At 47.1% G+C, this 22,125-nt stretch overlaps 1 long non-coding RNA gene across 1 annotated transcript; it reads right to left on the reverse strand.

The window, feature by feature from the left end:
- Nucleotides 1-5,333: 5,333 nt before the first annotated feature.
- LOC142466993 (uncharacterized) lies at nt 5,334-21,070 on the reverse strand. Its single transcript, XR_012788299.1, has 4 exons — nt 20,896-21,070; nt 7,436-7,556; nt 6,102-6,241; nt 5,334-5,381 (listed from the first exon to the last, which is right to left on the reverse strand). It is a non-coding gene; the product is annotated as an uncharacterized LOC142466993 (long non-coding RNA).
- Between the last annotated feature and the right edge of the window lie 1,055 nt (nt 21,071-22,125).

Here is a 22,125-nt window from a genome sequence, read left to right on the forward strand (position 1 = left end):
TAAATCAAGTTTTTTCACTAAATCCCCATGGAAAACAACGGGCTCCGCCGCCATAGACTTTCAATGGCAAACCGCCGCCATTGGTGGCTATGGGAATCCACCGCCATAGACTTTCAATGGAAATTGGCCACCATTGGAGTCTATGGGAAAAGTCCCAAACTTTCAAGGGGGTCCATACTCCATTGGGTTGGTCCAAGAGGGTCAAGGATGGTTCTGCAGCCATGCCGGAGCAGTGACTACAGGTACCCCAAACCTCTGGACCCTCTGGCCCTCTGGACCCTCCGGAACCGGAGATATGGATTCATGGATTTCAGCTGTTTACACTTAGTCACTTTTCGGAGCTGTTTCTGCCGCCGCCATTGTAACCTATGGCGCGACCCGCTCTCTCGGCACGACCCTTCTCGGGGGTCCAGGATTCGGGGACCCGGTGGTGGTTGAGTGGGGGGAGGCCTAGGAACCATGGGCAAAAAGAATTTTATTTCTAGGTGCTCTAGAACTGTGGATTCCCACGCCACTTAACCTGGGGAGGGGTGTATAACCGGGTACTGGGCCTTGGGAGGGGTGTAAAACAGGGTATTGGGCCTGGGGAGGGGTGTATAACAGGGTACTGGGCCTGGAGAGGGGTGTATAACAGGGTACTGGGCCTTGGGAGGGGTGTATAACAGGGTACTGGGCCTGGAGAGGGGTGTATAACAGGGTACTGTGCCTTGGGAGGGGTGTATAACAGGGTACTGGGCCTGGAGAGGGGTGTATAACAGGGTACTGGGCCTGGGGAGGGGTGTATAACAGGGTACTGGGCCGGGGGAGGGGCGTATAACAGGGTACTGGGCCTTGGGAGGGGTGTATAACAGGGTACTGGGCCTGGGGAGGGGTGTATAACTGGGTACTGGGCCTGGGGAGGTGGGTATAATGGGTATTTGCCCCGTGGAGGGTGGTATATCGTGGTATTGGGGAGGGGGTATAGATGGCACAGGAGCTCTTGCGATACAGAGTATCACTGTCCCTGGTTACAAACACTTCATGTCTCCTGCAGGTCAGGACACGCACGAAGGTGGAGCCCTTCGTGCCACCAGACGACGAGGCGGGCTACGAGGCGGACGATGAGGCATACGACAAAGCGGGCGTCAAGTGGTACGAAGAGGTGGGCTACAAGGCGGCCGATGAGGCAGACGACGAAGCGGATGTCAAGTCTGGCGACGAGGTGGGCCATGGCGAAGGAGAATACGAGAGGTGTGGACGGATCTGCTGCTTCACCTTTTTTAGGCGGAGAAGAAGCCGGGAGCAGGTAGCAGAGGAGCCAGGGCGTAGATACAGGGGTTTTCTAGGGGCCCTGAGAAGTTGGTTTGACCGCAGGACCGCAGATAAGATCAGGAAGGCTGCGGGAGGGGCAGGTACTAGAGGGAGATAGGGATATTGGGCGTGAGAGGGTGAGAGAACAAGGAGCAGGGCCGGAACACGGGTTTCATGCGCCCGAGGCGAAACTTAAAATTTGTGCCCCAGTTGTATAAAAAATAATAAGATAAATAAAATAATAAAATAAACAGTGGCATAGCTATCGGGGCTGCAGCCCAGCGCGACGCAAAATAAAAATAAAAGGGCGCCAAAATACTGGATAAAAAAAAAAATAATAATTTAAAAAAAAAAGATAAATAAATAAAATAATAAGAGGAAAAAAAAACCGCCTAATGGCCGGCCGGCCCTGCGAGGTATGCGGGAGGAAAAGGGGTGAATGGGATAGATATGCAGGGGGATGGGGGAGCAGGTGAGTTATACACAGGGGCACAAGGGCCCCATCACCCGCATCTCTATATACTGAGTGTGCCCCTGTGTATAACAACGCTGATCTGTGCTGCTCCATCTGATCTCACTGCGCAGTGATCCAGGGACCACCCGATCGCCATTTAATGGGGTCAGGAAGGAATTTTTTTCCCCCATTGCACAGCAGGGGTTATGTTTCGCCTTTCTCTGGATCACAGCAACAAACTGCCCTTTGTGCATGAATTATCAGTGAGATCTTTATACACCTTGCATTGGTCTTCACCCCCTTGCTGCCGGAGGGGCCTGCAATGCACTGCTCTGCATGTTACTATATCGCTCTGCAATGTGCTGCAGGCCCCCACCAGCAAAGAGATTAATTATTTCAATAAAATACTCTCTTTAATCAAACCTATGTGTAGTGTCTTTTCTATCCGTTGTATCTATTGCTAACAGCTCATTGATTCTTCCCCAGGACGCTGCACTAGTGTCACGCTGCCAAGCCCGGGTGTGAGGGAGATTTATAGGGTCACATATACAGTACACTTCTGCCAAAACACGAGTGCAAACAGGAAGCCCCTCTGATCTCATATCTTTTATTACACAAAACGGTATCTAAAAAGGTAAAAATAACATACATGGGATTCTGCTACAAATATCTCTCTAATTACAAACCAATTAGCAAATCATTTAGATTAGAGTCGAGCGAAAAGAAAGGGTTAAGTATCTCATGTACAGTATATGCAGTTTAGGCTGTTCTGCAGCATTACATGCAGGGGACAACGTTTAGGGGATATAAGTAATGCTGATCTCAGAGCTGACCGGCTGACCTGCTCTACCGGCTGACCGGCTCTACCGGCTGACCTGCTCTACCGGCTGACCTGCTCTACCGGCTGACCGGCTGACCTGCTCTACTGGCTGACTGGCTTCTCTTCTTTCAGCTAAATGACCTGAATTGTGGCCCCTGTATCTCCCAATTAAACGTTTTATTGGCATATTCTTGTTTGACTCGTTCTATACAGACATTTTCTATATATTCATTGTGGGATTTGATAACATCTGTAAAATCTCTCAGAATATCACATTCTGTACGTTTGTGCTGAAGATTTTTCCATTCTCAATTTACTTAATATTAGTTTTTGGCATCAATTATTTATATCGAGTCCAAAATACATTTATACAGAATGCTGTTCCCTTTAGCCCACAAATGCTGCTTCATTAAAGCCCAGGGGTGGCACTTGATGCATTCTCAAACTTTTAGGCAACATCCCTAATTTCCAAAAGTGGGATTAAATCTGTGCATATTTAAATGGTTAATTTTCTTACTCAGACTCCTAAATCCCTCCCCAAATATATCCGTTTCACATAAAAGTGTGTGCGCTTCTCCTTCCGTCTAACTGGCATGTCGTCCTTACGGGCAAAAGATTAAGATACGTTTATTATACTCGTCTGGCAGCTGCTCCCGTATAAGGTGGGTAACTCTGTATTAGGGGTCTTGGTAGAGTATATTTTATACTTATGTCGGATAGATGAGGAATTAATATTCCTAACGGATTATTGTGAGAGGCCTTAGATCTTATCCTATATGCACGCAGCCCTCGCCTCTCTGACCTTGAACACATACTTCAATCTGATTTTTTGAGACTTGAAACTGGATTTCTTAAAACAAACTGATTTTAAACACTGACAAGACTGTAACAATGGTATTTGGGACCAGAGCTAAATTGCTAAAGCTGCCAAAGACAGAGCTTCAGATAAAAACCAACTCTAAAACCATCCTAGCCCTTGTTACTGGTTTGAAATATCTGGGCATATAGTTCAACTCCCATTTAACATTTGGGTTGAACATTGATACCCTGACATCCAAATCCTATGCCAAACTAGGTGTACTTTAAAGGAACAAATCCTCTCTAAGGCCCTCATGCAGTAATCGCCTACAGCGATTCAGTAAGCCCAGAGAAGCTGGCGATTAGAGCAAAAATAACCGTTTTTTTTTGGCGGAAAATAAATAAATAAATAAAAACGGCAGACGCGCGGTGATAAGCCACTTTTCGGCACTGATCGCCAGTTTTTCAAACACGCTCAATTCTATAAGCACTGATCAGCTTATTGCGGCTGATCGCCACTTTAAAATTGCTGTTTCTTCTCCAAATTGTCCAGCCACAAAAGTTGGCAAGAAGGTGGGGTGAAGCTGCGATGAAAATAAAATGCATGTGTCCCAGAGCTGATATCCATTAATATCAGCACCAGAGACCCCCGGCATGAATCCGATGCATAAAAAATGCATTTACAGGCAACTTCATTGCCGCCAAGGCAATGAAGGGGTTATATACCCGTGCCAGACTTATTGCGGGTAGCGGGGGTGGGTGAAGGTGGTATTTGGCCCTGGGTGGGTGTTTAGGCCTTGCCAGGGGGTTGCGGGATGACTTAACCTCTTCTTTAACTTAGCGGTTAATACCGCTAAGGTAATGAAGGGGTTAACCCCTCCCGCTACCCCCCCACCCGGTAGGCCTAAACACCCATCCTTGGGGCCAACACCCCATTCACCCACCCCCGCTACCCACAATAAACAAAAATACACATAACAGCCCCACTGGCCACCTCCTAGGTCCCTAATAAACCATTACAATATTCATAAAACCATTATTTTGTTTACACCCAGGATTATTACATGGGATTAGGGCTATGTTATTCAGTGAGGGGTTGTATGTTTGTAATTCGTAGGGACAGGCAAGGCCGGAGCCAGATGGGTTTCTCCTGCCTCTGTCCTCCCTGTCTCCTGACCCTTCCTGTAGCCGGACAAAGAAGAAGAAGCAGGCACACGGTCTTACTCAAAGGAGGTTTAATATGCCATAAAGTCCAACGTTTCGGCAGTCAAGGTGAAGGCTACAAACACAAGAAACAGTCACAATATATACCACCCCCGATACTCACCCCTCCCCGCTCTGCCACATAACCAGGATGTTGACGCCCACCTGATGACGTCAGAGCTACCATATGGCGCCCCCTAGTGACGTCTAGATCTAAATCCCTGGCAATACAGCATAGAGCTGTCTTGGAGAACTGCAGCCACAGCCACACCTCTCCCCAGACTGAACACTCCCCCATGATGACGTCAGCGTGACCCTGCCGTCAGGGGGGGGTAAGGGAGGGGCGGGCGTGCACCAATCAAGACTGTACTCACAGGGCTGGACAAAGATGTATCCGTCGCCATGGGATCAGTTTCAGAGCAGGGTGGAGTGAGACACTCCTATAAATCACCCTGAAAGTGTAAATAAACCACACACCAAAATATTAATAAAGCATATGTGCACAAAACTAATACAGCAATATACTATTAAAAACATGTGACTGTATACTGCTGATGACATCAGTATAATCCTGCAAAGTTACAGTGAAATGCCACATAAGAATATGCAGTACATCCGTATTTAGAATATACTAGTGTGTATACCTAGGTCAGAAATGGGTACACACAACCAGGCGGGGGGGAGGGGAAGGGAGGATGGGGAAGGGGGAGGGAGGGAGGGGAAGGGGGAGAGAGGGAGAGGAAAAAAACACACAAAAAGGATAATCTTGCCAATTGGTAAGTGCAGAGTCCATGGATGGTGCAAGATCAAATATGCCTGTAGAAAGACAAAAAATTACCTTCTATTAAGGAAGCATTTTAAATTCTGTTGCTCATTAAGACCCATACCGTTGCTGGTATTTAAAGCATGTATCCAGAATGCTTCACGTCTCAATAAGAAAGTCTCCCTATCTGGAGTGCCTTGTCTAGGTGCTACTGTCTCAATACCCATGATGCGTAAAGAGGCAACATTATGATTGTGTTCCACACAGTGTTGCACAAGAATAGAGGGATCCGTACCTTTTCGAATTACACTTTTATGTTCAATGAACCTTGTTTTTAACATTCTTATGGTCTTACCCACATAAAGAAGACCACATGGACACTTTATTATGTACACTACATATTCAGATCTACATGTGATTCTATTTTTGATATTTATGATCCTCCCGCTTTGGGGGTGACTGAATTGACTACCGGTAGTCAGACTGTTACAGAACGAGCAGCTCATGCATCTAAAGTTACTCGGTCTGCCACCCTCCAGAAAATGAGGAGTTCTGTAGTTACCCTCATTATCTGCATGTATCAGGCTATCCGCCAGATTTCTCCCTCTTTTGAATGCCACCATTGGTGGTACACAGCAACTTTCAGATAATATATCATCATTTTGCAGAATATGCCAGTGTTTAAGAATGGTAGATTTAATAAAACCACCAGCTTGACTGTATATAGTGGTAAATACAAGCCCGTCCTCCTTCTTATTTTTGGTAGCACTTACCTCTTTATCCAGTGCCCGGTCTAACACAGCAGGAGGATATACGCAGGAAGATATCCCCTAGCCAGGAATCTACCACGTAGTTCTCCAATAGCTGGTTCAATATGATCCTTCCTGCTCGTGATTTTGCAGACCTGGACTTTCTGTGAAAAAGGTAATGCATCAATAAGAGGAGGATGATGGCTATCTGCCCTTAAAATTGCATTTCTGTCTGTATCCTTTCTAAAAAGATCAGTATGTAACTCCCCATTAGTCTGTGTAATGAGGACATCTAAAAAGGAGAGTTGCTGTGTACTCCATGTATTAGTGAGGAGGACCGGTGAATGGAGACCATTAAGATACTCAAAAAAAGATAACAGCTGATCCTCCGTACTTGTCCATATGAAAAACATCATCAATATATCTGTAATAGCTTTTAATATGCACTAAAAAGTCTGATTTGTAGATGTACTGCTCTTCGAAATGTGTCATGTATATGTTGGCGTAAGCAGGGGCCATATTACTGCCCATTGCTCTCCCCTTAATCTGCAGGAAGAAATCACTCTCAAATCTAAAATAATTTTTATAGAGAATGAAATGTAAAATGAGCATAATGTATTCAATTGGAACAGAATCACTATAATGGCGAATGAGGGTGGCCTTGATTATCTCAAGACCTTCAACATGGGGGATTATTGTATAAAGGCTAGACACATCTAAACTAACCAGAATATGATTAGTCCCATCACCAGGTGAGTTTTTTAATTTGTCAAGGAAATCAAACGTGTCTTTGATGTATGAGTTGGCTGTCTGTGCTATAGGTTGTAGAAATGTGTCTACAAATTTTGCAAGGGGTTGATTTAATGAATTAATAGCAGCTATAATAGGCCGCCCCGGGGGATTGTTTAAATTCTTGTGTATTTTGGGCAAGGTATAAAAAATAGGGCATTTAGGATGCAACATAGTTAGAAACTTAGATTCAGGCTCTGTTATCCACCGGTTATTAACCCCCATTTGGATAATTTCCTTAATTTCTCTCGCATAGTTAAAGGTAGGGTCCCTATCCAATTTAATGTAGCAGTTAATGTCACTCAGTTGTCTGATGGTTTCAGCCTTATAATCTGAGTAATTCTGCACTACTAGGGCACCCCCCTTGTCCGCACGCTTAATAATAATCTCATTATTATTAGTCAACATTTTTAATGCTTCCTTTTCCTGAACAGACATATTGTATGTAGCCCTATGTTTGTTTTTTTTGTACCTTGCAATGTCCCCCTTGACCAGTCGTATATATGTGCTGACTGATTGATTTTTAAATGGCGGGACAAAAGTGGATTTGAGCTTACACATTTTGGTACCTTGATAAGAAGCCGAATTATCTGTCCCTTGCTGGTCAGTGGCCAAATTAACTGTCCCTTGTTGTTCATAGGAGGATTACCTGTCCCTGGTTGGATATTGGAATGCACCGATTCTGTAGACCTGTTAGAAAAAAATGATTTAAGGTTTAATACACGTTCGAATTTAAATAGGTCAACCTCCAAATCAAAATCATTAAACAATGTAGTAGGTACATATGAGGGCCCCCTAGCTAAGACAGACATTTCACATTGATTAAGAGTGTAATCAGACAGATTAACAACCAAGGTGTCCATACTCATTTCTGCTCCGTTGTACGTAGGGGATAGGGTGATCTTCCCTTTCCCCTGGCCCCCGCGTCTAATTTTCTTTTTCCTTTCTCCTTGTCCTTGGATTGGCCTAAAAAAGGGGCCGGACTTTGGCCTCTCTGACGTTCTGTTGAGGAATGGGCTTCAGAGTCACTGGTGTGGACTTCTTGGACTCCCTGGGGTGCTCTCCCTCTTTGGTTCTTGCGTTATTTGGGGTCTTGCTTCAGCCACGGGTATACTCTTCCATCTTTATAGTCATTAACAACTTTTTTGAATTTCAACTTCTTAAAGTGAATAAGATCACTTTTAATTTTTTTCCAGCTTGGTCTTAAGACTATCCAATGATTGTACAACGTCCGTACCAGGGCTAGACTGTTCAATGAGGATTTCCACTTTGAGTATATCCTTCCTTGTGTGGCTAAGTTGTTCCCCCACCTCCTCAATAATCAAAATATTCAAGTCCAAAGAGGCCCTATTAAAGCTGCAGTTCAGCCTTTTTTTTATTTTATTTATTTTTTTACTTCAATAGTTTCATGTGTGCAATCTCTAATTACCTAAAGAACTGTATAGCTGCAGGTCAATTCGTTCTCCATGTATTGATAGGCGAAATTTGGTGACATAATTAGTGAAGGGATCTGTTTTTCTTCTGCTTCTGTCTCTCAGTGGAAGCTCAGGAATATTCATGAGCACTCCTGCATTGACATGTGCTAGAGGGAGGGCAGGGCTGACAAAGGGGTGTGCCAGGGCTTGTGACAGGACATGAAGGGGCAGTGCCTTAGCAAATGGCTGTTAAAATAGAATACAAGAAAATTGGTCTTTCAAAGTTGTTTTTTTTAAAACAGAAAATGCTAAAAGTATTTTTTCTTACTACAGAACTGATTTATTAAAAAAAAAAACACACATGCAGGATATTGACTGAACTGCAGCTTTAAAGCATTGTCCTGCATACAGATCAGAGGCGAAGAATGGATATAGATACCCGATGTGAAGCTGGAAATAAGACAGAGAACAATACCGAAAAGACCGTTTCGAGTGATGAAATAGCCGTCACTGTGTAACTCTTCCAATTACCTGCAACTTCATGCAAAGAAATAGCAACGCTTGTTTTTAACGTGTTAGCGCCAAGGGGGAATTCAACTGCTGAGAGGTTAAGGGAGTTACTCACCCAAACTCAGCGACGCTTCTGTGTCTCTGTGATAACTCCCCCAGGACATGCCTGAAAACCAGAGGTAACTCAATGTATTTTTGATAAATAGAAACTTGACCTCGGAGACTGTGAGACCCCCTCTCCTTCCCCCCCTTCCCTTGGCTTCCCAAACCCCACCATAACCAATACATAAATAACCACAAACACGAGGTCTGGCGGCCGCTGCTTTTTAGTAAAACTTCAATTAACCTAATTAGTGCCAACCCCCTGCCAGAGTGCTCGCTCATTGGGTAAAGGCCAAAGGTACCCGATCCAATGGCCCGTAACTCCCCCCTAGCCGGGCCCCGCCTGTCTGGCGAGAATGGGCCCAGGAACGCACGTGTAAATGAGCCGCGCCCACTCGCCACTCCCAGCCACCTTTTATTTTATTTCTGTTATTCATTTTCATTGTTTATTTATTCTTTTTTTTCTTTTAAACACGTACAACCAACATATTTACCAGTATTCACAATAAAGGGCAGGGTGGGCGGAACTCCCATGGCAGGGCGTAGACTGACCCCGCGCCTCTGTCTAATTCTAACCTCCCTGGCCCTTCCCCCGGCTGTGTCACGTCACTGCCAGAGGGGGGGGGGGGGTAAGGCCAGGGGGGACGTAGTCCACACTCAGAGGTAAGGGAGAGCCTAGTCCCTCTGGTCATAGCGCCCGGTCACCGAGGGCTCAAGGCTACTTTTATGTGTTATTTTGAAGCGAGCTACACTGGGGAATATTGAGGGGTCTCCCCAAAAAAAGAGAGAACATTTAGGGGTCTCTCCAGACACAGAGAACCCCACACACTTAGATCCGAGGTTTGTGCCCCTATTAGGCCTGGGCCTATTAGTAAGTTCAAGCTCGCTGAGGTGGGCTGAGCCGCGCTGAGCAGAAGCACAAACCCCCTGCATCTGTCATCAGTGCGGCTATAGTTTCCCCCTCCGCATGCGTGCTCATGCGTGCAGAGGCTCAGAAACTTTGCCGAGACAGGCAAGTTTCAAATTTGCCGCTCGGGGAAGCGAAGAAGCGGTCACGTGACCGCTCCCATCCAATGGGAGCGGGGACTAGCCCCGCTTCCCGCTCCGCCTCCTGACACGCCTCCGCTCTGCCTCTGCTCCGCCTCCACCCCGCCCCCAGAGCGCTCTCACTGCCTCGTCTTCAAGGACAGAAAAAAACACCCTTTTCAGCAGGCGAGGCAGAGCAGGAGCGCGGCTCAGCGTGGCTGAACCCTCTATGTCCCAGGCCTTACATGGGGGGGGGGAGAGAAATACATAGAAACAAAAATAAGGAGGGACAGAGATAAATAAAAGAGATAAGATTAAAGGGGGAGAGAGAGACTGACAGGAGAGGGAATGGAAAGGCATAGAGTAAGGAGACTTCTCACCCAAGGTGATGAAACAGCTGTGACACATGGACACCTTCTCTGGGAAACCTTCCACTACCCATGTGACATTACACCTCCACCGTAGGGGGTCCTGCGTCTGGGGAGTGTGTGTGTAAAGGATCCTGGGGAGAGACGTATAACGGAGTTCTGGGGAGGGGTATATAATGGGTACTGGGCCTGGTGAGGTGGGTATAACGGGTACTGGGCCTGGTGAGGTGGGTATAATGGGTACTGGGCCTGGGGAGGGGCGTATCACAGGGTACTGGGCCTGGGGAGGGGTGTATAACAGGGTACTGGGCCTGGGGAGGGGTATATAACAGGGTACTGGGCCTGGGGAGGGGTGTATAACAGGGTACTGGGCCTTGGGAGGGGTGTATAACAGGGTACTGGGCCTGGGGAGGGGTGTATAACAGGGTACTGGGCCTTGGGAGGGGTGTATAACAGGGTACTGGGCCTGGAGAGGGGTGTATAACAGGGTACTGGGCCTGGAGAGGGGTGTATAACAGGGTACTGGGCCTGGAGAGGGGTGTATAACAGGGTACTGGGCCTTGGGAGGGGTGTATAACAGGGTGCTGGGCCTGGAGAGGGGTGTATAACAGGGTACTGGGCCTGGGGAGGGGTGTATAACAGGGTACTGGGCCTGGAGAGGGGTGTATAACGGGGTACTGGGCCTGGAGAGGGGTGTATAACAGGGTACTGGGCCTTGGGAGGGGTGTATAACAGGGTATTGGGCATGGGGAGGCGTGTATAACTGGGTACTGGGCCTGGGGAGGTGGGTATAACGGGTATTTGCCCCGTGGAGGGCGGTATAACATGGTATTGGGGAGGGGGTATAGATGGCACAGGAGCTCTTGCGATACAGAATATCACTGTCCCTGGTTACAAACACTTCATGTCTCCTGCAGGTCAGGACACGCACGAAGGTGGAGCCCTTCGTGCCACCAGACGACGAGGCGGGCTACGAGGCGGACGATGAGGCATACGACAAAGCGGGCGTAAAGTGGTGCGAAGAGGTGGGCTACAAGGCGGCCGATGAGGCAGACGACGAAGCGGATGTCAAGTCTGGCGACGAGGTGGGCCATGGCGAAGGAGAATACGAGAGGTGTGGACGGATCTGCTGCTTCACCTTTTTTAGGCGGAGAAGACCCCGGGAGCAGGTAGCAGAGGAGCCAGGGCGTAGATACAGGGGTATTCTAGGGGCCCTGAGAAGTTGGTTTGACCGCAGGACCGCAGATAAGATCAGGAAGGCTGCGGGAGGGGCAGGTACTAGAGGGAGATAGGGATATTGGGCGTGAGAGGGTGAAAGAGAACAAGGAGCAGGGCCGGAGCACGGGTTTCATGCGCCCGAGGCGAAACTTAAAATTTGTGCCCCAGTTGTATAAAAAATAATAAGATAAATAAAATAATAAAATAAACAGTGGCGTAGCTATCGGGGCTGCAGGGGGTGCGACCGCACCCCAGCGCGACGCAAAATAAAAATAAAAGGGCGCCAAAATACTGGATAAAAAAAATAAAAATAATTTTCCAAAAAAAAAAGATAAATAAATTAGAAATAATAAGAGGAAAAAATAATAATGATTATTAATGCGCCCCTAGGACCTCTGCGCGCTAGGCGACTGCCTAATGGACGGCCGGCCGTGCGAGGTATGCGGGAGGAAAAGGGGTGAATGGGATAGATATGCAGGGGGATGGGGGAGCAGGTGAGTTATACACAGGGGCACAAGGGCCCCATCACCCGCACCTCTATATACCGAGTGTGCCCCTGTGTATAACAACGCTGATCTGTGCTGCTCCATCTGATCTCACTGCGCAGTGATCCAGGGACCATCCGATCGCCATTTAATGGGGTCAGGAAGGAATTTATTTCCCCCATTGCACAGCAGGGGTTATGTTTCGCCTTCCTCTGGATCACAGCAACAAACTGCCCTTTGTGCATGACTTATCAGTGAGATCTTTATACACCCTGCATTGGTCTTCACCCCTTCGCTGCCGGAGGGGCCTGCAGTGCATTGCTCTGCGTGTTACTATATCGCTCTGCAATTTGCTGCAGGCCCCTCCCAGCAAAGAGATTAATTATTTAAATAAAATACTCTCTTTAATCAAACCTATGTGTAGTGTCATTTCTATCCGTTGTATCTATTGCTAACAGCTCAGTGATTCTTCCCCAGGACGCTGCACTAGTGTCACGCTGCAAAGCCCGGGTGTGAGGGAGATTTATAGGGTCACATATACACTTCTGGCAAAACACAAGTGCAAGATCTGTCATATCTTTTATTACACAAAACGGTATCTAAAAAGGTAAAAAGAACATACATGGGATTCTGCTACAAATATCTCTTTAATTACAAACCAATTTGCAAATCATTCAGATTAGAGTCAAGCGAAAGAAAGGGTTAAGTATCTCATGTACAGTATATGCAGTGTAGGCTGTTCTGCAGCATTACATGCAGGGGACAACGTTTAGGGGATATAAGTAATGCTGATCTCAGAGCTGACCGGCTGACCTGCTCTACTGGCTGACTGGCTGACCTGCTCTACCGGCTGACCTGCTCTACTGGCTGACCAGCTGACCTGCTCTACTGGCTGACCGGCTAATCTGCTCGACCGGCTGACCTGCTCTACTGGCTGACCGACTGACCTGCTCTACCGGCTGACTGGCTTCCCTTCTTTCAGCTAAATGACCTGAATTGTGGCCCCTGTATCTTCCAATTAAAGCTGCAGTTCAATCAATATCCTGCATGTGTGGTTTTTTTAATAAATCAGTTCTGTATTAAGAAAAAATACTTTTAGCATTTTCTGTTTTTAAAAAAACAACTTTGAAAGACCAATTTTCTTGTATTCTATTTTAACAGCCATTTGCTAAGGCACTGCCCCTTCATGTCCTGTCACAAGCCCTGGCACACCCCTTTGTCAGCCCTTCCCTCCCTCTAGCACATGTCAGTGCAGGAGTGCTCATGAATATTCATGAGCTTCCACTGAGTGACAGAAGCAGAAGAAAAACTGATCCCTTCACTAATTATGTCACCAAATTTCGCCTATCAATACATGGAGAACGAATTGACCTGCAGCTATACAGTTCTTTAGGTAATTAGAGATTGCCCACATGAAACTATTGAAGTAAAAAAATAAATAAATAAAAAAAGACTGAACTGCAGCTTTAAACGTTTTATTGGCGTATTCTTGTTTGACTCGTTCTATACAGACATTTTCAACTTAATTTTTTTTATTTTTGAATTGTGTGAGTACATACATGCCATGCATTCATGATAAACATTGGAGGGAAACGTGCCTCCTGCAAGTGGAAAACATGCAGCATGTGTAGTATCTGTATACTTTGGACAGACGGGGAGACAAACAGACTAACCGACAGACTACATTTAGCTCCCAGCCGGGAGGAAAGATGGAGGGGGGGGGGGTGGGAGGGGTCCTCCGACCGAGGTTCCGCTTCTAAACGTGTGACCGCTGGCTCTCTGCATCTGAGAAAACCGAGAGTCCGGTGTGCAACCGTTGCACCTCACACTCTCTGTCCACCTATGAACTGCGTGTGCTCGTGGACCGTCGAGGTTTCTCAGGGCCTCTTTAAGGGAGAATGCATTTTACGTCTATCAGTGCCAACTCGTGGCCCTATCTACCCCCTGTATGTCTGTCTGTGCCAACCATGGTGACCAGACTTTTAAGAAATTTGTGCCAGTGTCATTGACCAGACTCGTCAATTTCTCCATCTGGCAAACTGACCAAATTCGATTCCTGATCTTTGCGACTATTGGGATTTCATTTTGTTTCCAGCGTGCTGCGATCTCCCCCCTCACCGCCGTTGCGAAATGTACCGCCAGTTTATTTGCTCCCCTGGAGAGATCTTTTTGCGGCCTGTTCAAAAGGAACCGCCATGGGTCTACGGGGGTGGATGTGCCGAGGATCCTATTCAGCCAATCACTAATCCCAGCCCGGCGTAAGTTTGGGGCAAGACCACAGCATGTGCAACAAGTCTGCTTGTTGTCCACATTGTCTTGGGCACAATGGGGAGTAACTGGGCAGAAATTTAGCTAATTTAGTGGGGGTGTGGTACCATCTCATCATAACTTTATATGCATTCTCCCTCAAAGTCGTGCACATTGAGCTTTTTGACGTCGCAGTCACGATTTTTGTCCACTCCTCTACATCAATTTCCTCCCCTAAGTCCTTTTCCCACTTAATCATGTATCCTGTTTTGTCCGTCACTGTCTTACTAGAACCGATTACTAACCTGTACATCTGCGATGTGAGTCCCTTGGTGAATGTCCCTAAACGACAGAGCTGTTCAAAATTCGTCATTGGGGTGTGGGGCTGCACTGATTGATAAAACGCTCTGAGCTGGAGGTATCTAAAGAACTCGGCGTTGGGAATGTTTTGGTATTCTTTAAGTAGATCGAATGTCTGAACGCCTCGTAATCCCTCCAGATCTATTAGCCTGTTTATTTTGCCTTTTATCCAGATAGTAAAGTCTGCGCTGGTCCGGCCCGGAGCAAAAAGTGGGTTATCCCAAAGTGGGGTCATACCTGACGCTTTATGGGTCAGACTACATCTCATCCGTGTGGCCTCCCAAACCGAGAGTGAGTTGGTCATGGAGGATAGCGGCATTTTGGCACTAATCCGTGCCTTTTTGGGGAGCCAAATTAAGTGTTCCAGAGCTACAGGGGAGCAAAGCTCCTTTTCTAGGGCGACCCATCTCTTTGAGTCTGGATTCGTGTGCCATTGCACGATTTGGCATAATTGCGCCGCTTTGTAGTAGGACAACAAACAAGGTACCGCCAACCCTCCTGCTTCCGTGCGTTTACGCATAATTTGTTTTCCCACCCTCGCTTTCTTGCCTCCCCAGATAAATTTATCTATAGCTGATTGAAGTGAGAGGAAATCCTTCAATCCTATCGGCACTGGGAGGGTTTGGAAGAGGTTTAGGACGCGTGGAAGCAGGTTCATCTTAACGCAGTGGATCTTTACGATCCACGAAATATTGTGGGTGGACCATCTTTTGAGGTCCCCTCTCAGAGTCTGTGCCAATTTGGGATAGTTTGCCTGTTATAGCGTATTATAGGACTTGGTGACGTTGATCCCCAGGTATCTAATGTTTTTCGGCTGACCTGCTCTACTGGCTGAACGGCTGACCTGCTCTACTGGCTGAACGGCTGACCGGCTGACCGGCTGACCGGCTTCCTTTCTTTCAGCTAAATGACCTGAATTGTGGCCCCTGTATCTCCCAATTAAACGTTTTATTGGCATATTCTTGTTTGACTCGTTCTATACAGACATTTTCTATATATTCATTGTGGGATTTGATAACATCTCTAAGATCTCTCAGAATATCACATTCTGTACGTTTGTGCTGAAGTTTTTTCCATTCTCAATTTACTTAATATTAGTTTTTGGCTTCAATTATTTATATCGAGTCCAAAATACCTTTATACAGAATGCTGTTCCCCTTAGCCCACAAATGCTGCTTCATTAAAGCCCAGGGGTGGCACTTGATGCATTCTCAAACTTTTAGGCAACATCCCTAATTTCCAAAAGTGGGATAAAATCTGTGCATATTTAAATGGTTAATTTTTTCATTTTTCCATTGTGACAAAATATAATTTTCTCACTCAGACTCCTAAATCCCTCCCCAAATATATCCGTTTCACATAAAAGTGTGTGCGCTTCTCCTTCCGTCTAACTGGCACGTCGTCCTTACGGGCGCCACTCCGTGTAACTCCACGCTGCCCTCCAGTGGCAAAAGAAATAAGATACATTTACTATACTTGTCTGGCAGCTGCTCCCGTATAAGGTGGGTAACTCTGTATTAGGGGTCTTGGTAGAGTATATTTTATACTTATGTCGGATAGATGAGGAATTAATATTCCTAACGGGTTATTGTGAGAGGCCTTAGATCTTATCTTATATGCACGCAGCCTTCGCCTCTCTGACCTTGAACACATACTTCAATCTGATTTTTTGAGACTTGAAACTGGATTTCCCAAAACAAACTGATTTTAAACACTGACAAGACTGTAACAATGGTATTTGGGACCAGAGCTAAATTGCTAAAGCTGCCAATGACAGAGCTTCAGATAAAAACCAGCTCTAAAACCATCCTAGCCCCTGTTACTTGTTTGAAATATCTGGGCATTCAACTCCCATTTAACATTTGGGTTGCACATTGATACCCTGACATCCAAATGCTATGCCAAACTAGGTGTACTTTAAAGGAACAAATCCTCCCTAAGGCCCTCATGCAGTAAGCAGCGAAAAGCCACTTATCACCAGCTTATCGCCAAAAAAGCCACACTGATACACACACACACACACAGATACAGACACACTGATACACACACACACCCACTGATACACACACACACACACACACACACACACACACACACACACACACACACACACACACACACACACACACACACACACACACACTGATACACACACACACACACACACACACACACACTGAAACACACACACACTGATACACACACACACACACACACAGGTACACACACACACTGACTGACACACACACACACACACACACACACACACACACACACACACACACACACTGATACACACACACACACACACACACACTGATACACACACACACACACACACACACACACACACACACACACACACACACACACACACACACACACACACTGATACACACACACACACACACACACACTGGTACACACACACTGACACACACTGACACACACACACACACACACACACACACACACACACACACACACACACACACACACACACACACACACACACACACACACACACCCACTGATACACACACACACACACACACACACACAGATACACACGCACACAGATACACACACACACACACACAGATACACAAACACACAGAGATACACACAGATACACACACACTGATTCACACACACACACACACACCCACTGATACACACACACACACACCCACACACACACACACACACACACACTGAAACACACACACACTGAAACACACACACACACACACACACACACTGATACACACACACACACACACTGATACACACACACACACACACACACACACTGATACACACACACACACACACTGATACACACACACACACACAGAGATACACCCCGCCTCCCTCTGCACTGCCTGCGACCGCGCAGCAACCACTGCCCGCCCCCGAGCCCATCTCCCACACCAAGGGGACGGGGGGAAGTGAGCGCCGGGGGGCAAAGCTGTGAGCGACGGGGGACAAAGCTGTGAGCGCCGGGGGGGCAAAGGTGGGAGCGCCAGGGGGGGCAAAGCTGTGAGCGCCGGGGGGACAAAGCTGTGAGCGCCAGGGGGGCAAAGGTGGGAGCGCCGGGGGGCAAAGCTGTGAGCGCCGGGGGGGGGGGCAAAGGTGGGAGCGCCGGGGGGAAAGGTGGGAGTGCCGATTGGGCAATGGTGGGAGCGCCGGTGGGCAAAGTTGGGAGCGCCGGGGGGCAAAGGTGGGAGCGCCGATGGGGCAATGGCGGGAGCGCCGGGGGGGCAATGGTGGGAGCGCCGGGGGGCAAAGGTACAAGGTGGTACAAAGGTAGGCGCACCCCCGCTACCACCTCCTATTACCCCCCCTGGCTGGGACCCGGGACAGAAAGGGGACACTCACCGCGAACAGAGGAGCCGGGAGCGGGAAGACACGTGTGCTCTGCACAAAGCGGAAGTCCCGCCCCCGGCTTCCTCTGACCTGCCTGCAACCAATCCCCTGCGGGCCGGCCGGCATTCTAAGTCCCGCCCCGGCATCATCATTCATCCAATCCCATACGGGCCGGCCGGCATTCTAAGTCCCGCCCCCGGCATTCTCCTTCATTCAGTCTCTCTGGCAGCATTCACACACACACATAGAAAATACTTACCGGCCGCCGCATTCTCCTCACCGCCGCTGCCCCGCAATACCGGGACCAGGGACAAAAACCGGGACATAACCGGGACGGAGCTAAAATCGGGACAGGGCAGAAAAAAACGGGACTGTCCCGGCAAAACCGGGACGAATGGTCACCCTACTTACAGACTATTCACTTGAGTGGACCATAAAGTGTCTTATAGAGGGAACTCTAAGGTGTCTTAAGATGCATTAAGATATATTATGTATGTAAATATTTATTTATATAGCGCTTTATAAGAGAGGCAATACAGTACAGAGAATTATAGTACAATAAGTGCAACAAACAAAATCAGACAATAGGAAAGGAAATCCCTGGCCTGGAGAGCTTACAGTCTTAATGCTAGATCCATGGAACTCTGTTGTGTTTACGCTAATAACGGGACATTCCTGAAATTGGTACCTGACCCTGTGTGGTAGGCAGAGACACAGAAGCAGTGCCTGCCAATATCATAAAGAGCAGTGCACTTCCTATTTAGTAGAAGTGTGTGTCAGAGTTAAGAGTTCAGTCCAGAGTTAGAGTCTGCTGAGTCTGTCACCTGGCTGGCCCAGGGTGACAGAGAGAGCCTATATCAATTGGCCGTTGGAGAAGGGGAGCCATCAGCCTCTGAGTAGAGCTGATGCAACCTTAGTTAGGGAGGTGGACCAATTCCTCTCACCCTGTTTAGGGGGCGAGGGAAGAGCTAGCCACACCCTGGGTGCCCTTGACCTGGGGTGGTGGCAGGGACACAGAGACCATCCTGAGGGAGAGCAGTCCTGTGTGGAGGAAGACACCCTGTACCTGATTGACAGTCTTGTTGCTGCTATTATGCTGCTGTGAATAAAGAGCTGCGGCTGCTTTTAAAGATATACAGTGTGAGACTGGAATCTCTCATCCCCGAGGGGGGGGGGGCTCTCTCTGGAAGGATTCCACCCGTATTCCTGGGGCTCAGAGATGGAGGCGCTGCACCATTACATACATAGTTACATAGTTACATAGTAGATGAGGTTGAAAAAAGACGTACGTCCATCAAGTTCAACCTATGCTAAATTCAGACAACAGATACTTTATATCAATATCTATACTTACTTATTGATCCAGAGGAAGGCAAACAAAAAACCCCATTAAGGGGAAAAATTAATTCCTTCCTGACTCCAAGAATTGGCAATCGGATTAATCCCTGGATCAACATCCTTCCCATATATACTTATTTGGTATATCCCTGTATACCTTTCCCATCTAAAAAGATGTCCAACCTTTTTTTGAACAAATCTATTGTATCTGCCATCACAGTCTCCATGGGTAATGAGTTCCACATTTTAACTGCCCTTACTGTAAAGAACCCTTTCCTTTGTTGCTGGTGAAATTTCCTTTCCTCCAACCTTAAGGGATGGCCCGAGTCCTTTGTACTGCCCGTGGGATGAATAGTTGTTTTGAAAGCTCCTTGTATTGTCCCTGAATATATTTGTATATAGTTATCATATCCCCTCTTAGACGCCTCTTTTCTAATGTAAATAAATCCAATATAGCTAGCCTCTCCTCATAAGTTAGAATGTCCATCCCCTTTATTAATTTGGTGGCTCTTCTCTGCACTCTCTCTAGTTCCATAATGTCTTTTCTTAGGATTGGTGCCCAAAATTGTACTCCATATTCAAGGTGTGGTCTTACTAATGCTTTGTAAAGGGGCATAATTATGTCTACTTCCCTTTCATCCATTGCCCGTTTGATGCAAGATAAGATCTTGTTTGCCTTTGCAGCTACTGCATGACATTGGGCACTATTGCTAAGCCTGCTGTCTACAAGCACTCCTAAATCCTTCTCCATCAAGGATTCCCCCAATATATCTCCATTTAATTTGTAAGTCGCCTTTTTATTCTTGCATCCCAAATGCATAACCTTACATTTATCTGTATTAAACCTCATTTGCCATTTACCTGCCCACGTTTCCAGTCTCTCCAAGTCCTTCTGAAGAGAAATTTCATCCTGCTCTGATGAGACGGAGGCATTCACCCCAGAAACCTGATCCTGTCATCCCCCATATCATCGCGGGAGACTCAGGCCCCCCTGTTGCCAGCAGGTATGCACCACACTCAGACACGTAGCCAGACCCTAGTACAGAGGAGGGGGGCCCGATCTGCGATTGGCCCAGGGAAGGGCCCCCCTTCCCCCAGGGAAGGGCCCCCCTTCCCCCAGGGAAGGGGAATCGATGTTATTTTTCTTCATATTAATGGGTATCCTCAAAGCTAATGATATGCCAAAATGACGTCCATTAGCAAAACTACAATTGTTTCTTCACTTTTTCTGCTTGATGAATAGGGTGACCAGATTTCGAAAATGAAAAACCGGGACACCTTAAAAAATAATTTATTAAACAAATTACATCACGTGACACCCCCCGTTGCCATGACAACAAGACACTCTGATGCCCCTGCAGTGTTAGTGTGTATAGAGGTGGGGGCTTTCTTGGGCCCTTCAACTCTTACAGCCAGGGCATTATTGGCCAGGAATGCCCAGTTCGAAGGGGATTACTACTTCAAAATGTATTTGATTCGTAACAACATCAAAAAACTCTAATACCAATAGCTAAAAACCACAGACAATGATAATCTAAACCATCAAATAAAATGTCTACGGCCCTTGTTCAAGCATGTTTGCGGTACTTACCAGATAAATCAGTGCCTGCAATCCACGACTGTATCCGCCTCTCCGAGCGTCTGAAAGCAATCCAGCGTTCCTGGTGTGTGGCTGAAGAGGTGAGGGACTCCCTCCTCTCAAACGGAAAAGAAGAGCAAAAAATAGAGTTGGAACATACCTATCATACAGGGATGAGAGAGAGAGACAGAGAATGAGAGAGAGAGAGACAGAGAATGAGAGAGAGACAGAGAATGAGAGAGAGACAGAGAATGAGAGAGAGACAGAGAATGAGAGAGAGACACAGAGAGAGAGAGACAGAGAATAAGAGAGAGACAGAGAGAGGGACATAGGGAGAGAGAGAGAGAGAGAGAGAGAGAGAGAGAGTTAGAGAGAGAGAGAGATAGAGAGAGAGAGAAAAGTAATGTACTGTATAACCATTATACCGTACCCCCTAGTATTCGTGTAATCATTGTCCCACATCCCCTATTACTCACGCTTTGGCAATACTGAATTGTTCTTTTGACAGAGACACACAGAGAGAAACAGAGACACACAGAGAGAGACAGAGACACAGAGAGACACACAGAGAGAGACAGAGACACACAGAGAGAGACAGAGACACACAGAGAGAGACAGGGACACAGAGAGAGAGAGAGAGAGACACGGGCCTATTTAGTAAGCGTCGATAAGGCTGCGTCTATAGTATTTCAGACGGAGGGAAGGCACACACGCTGCAATACACTTGCTGAAGCCTGAGCTTTTTTATGGCTTTGCAGGGTATGCAGCGGGTGCTATTGGGGGCGTGGCAATAAATATTTGGAGGCGTGGCAATAACGTTCCGGCGCGGACGTCACTTCCCTACCTCACATCCCGATCCACCGGCATTTTTTCAGATGCAGCATCTGAAGCACTGTGCAGACAAGAAGAAAAATGTACACAATGCGCACCAGAGATTAAAATATAGTAAATTATTTATTAATAAAACAAGAAATAACCGAGGGGGATCCAACCCCACCTCAGTACTTTCTTCTCGTTGCTATTTCCACACTATACGTCCTGACGCCGGAAGGGAAGTTGGTACGCGACCAAGACGAGACACCGGATTTACAGTGGAACCACAACATACCACAGATTGCTGGAGGACCACACTGCGAGGGGCGCAGCCTATCAAGATTCCCGGTCATCGTCCAAAGTCTGGAGCTGCGGAGTGACCACCGGATTACCACGGAGCCCGAGCCTGTCTCACACAATGCTTTTACC

The sequence above is a fragment of the Ascaphus truei genome, chromosome 15 (assembly GCF_040206685.1).
Source record: "Ascaphus truei isolate aAscTru1 chromosome 15, aAscTru1.hap1, whole genome shotgun sequence".
Classification (NCBI taxonomy): domain Eukaryota; kingdom Metazoa; phylum Chordata; class Amphibia; order Anura; family Ascaphidae; genus Ascaphus; species Ascaphus truei.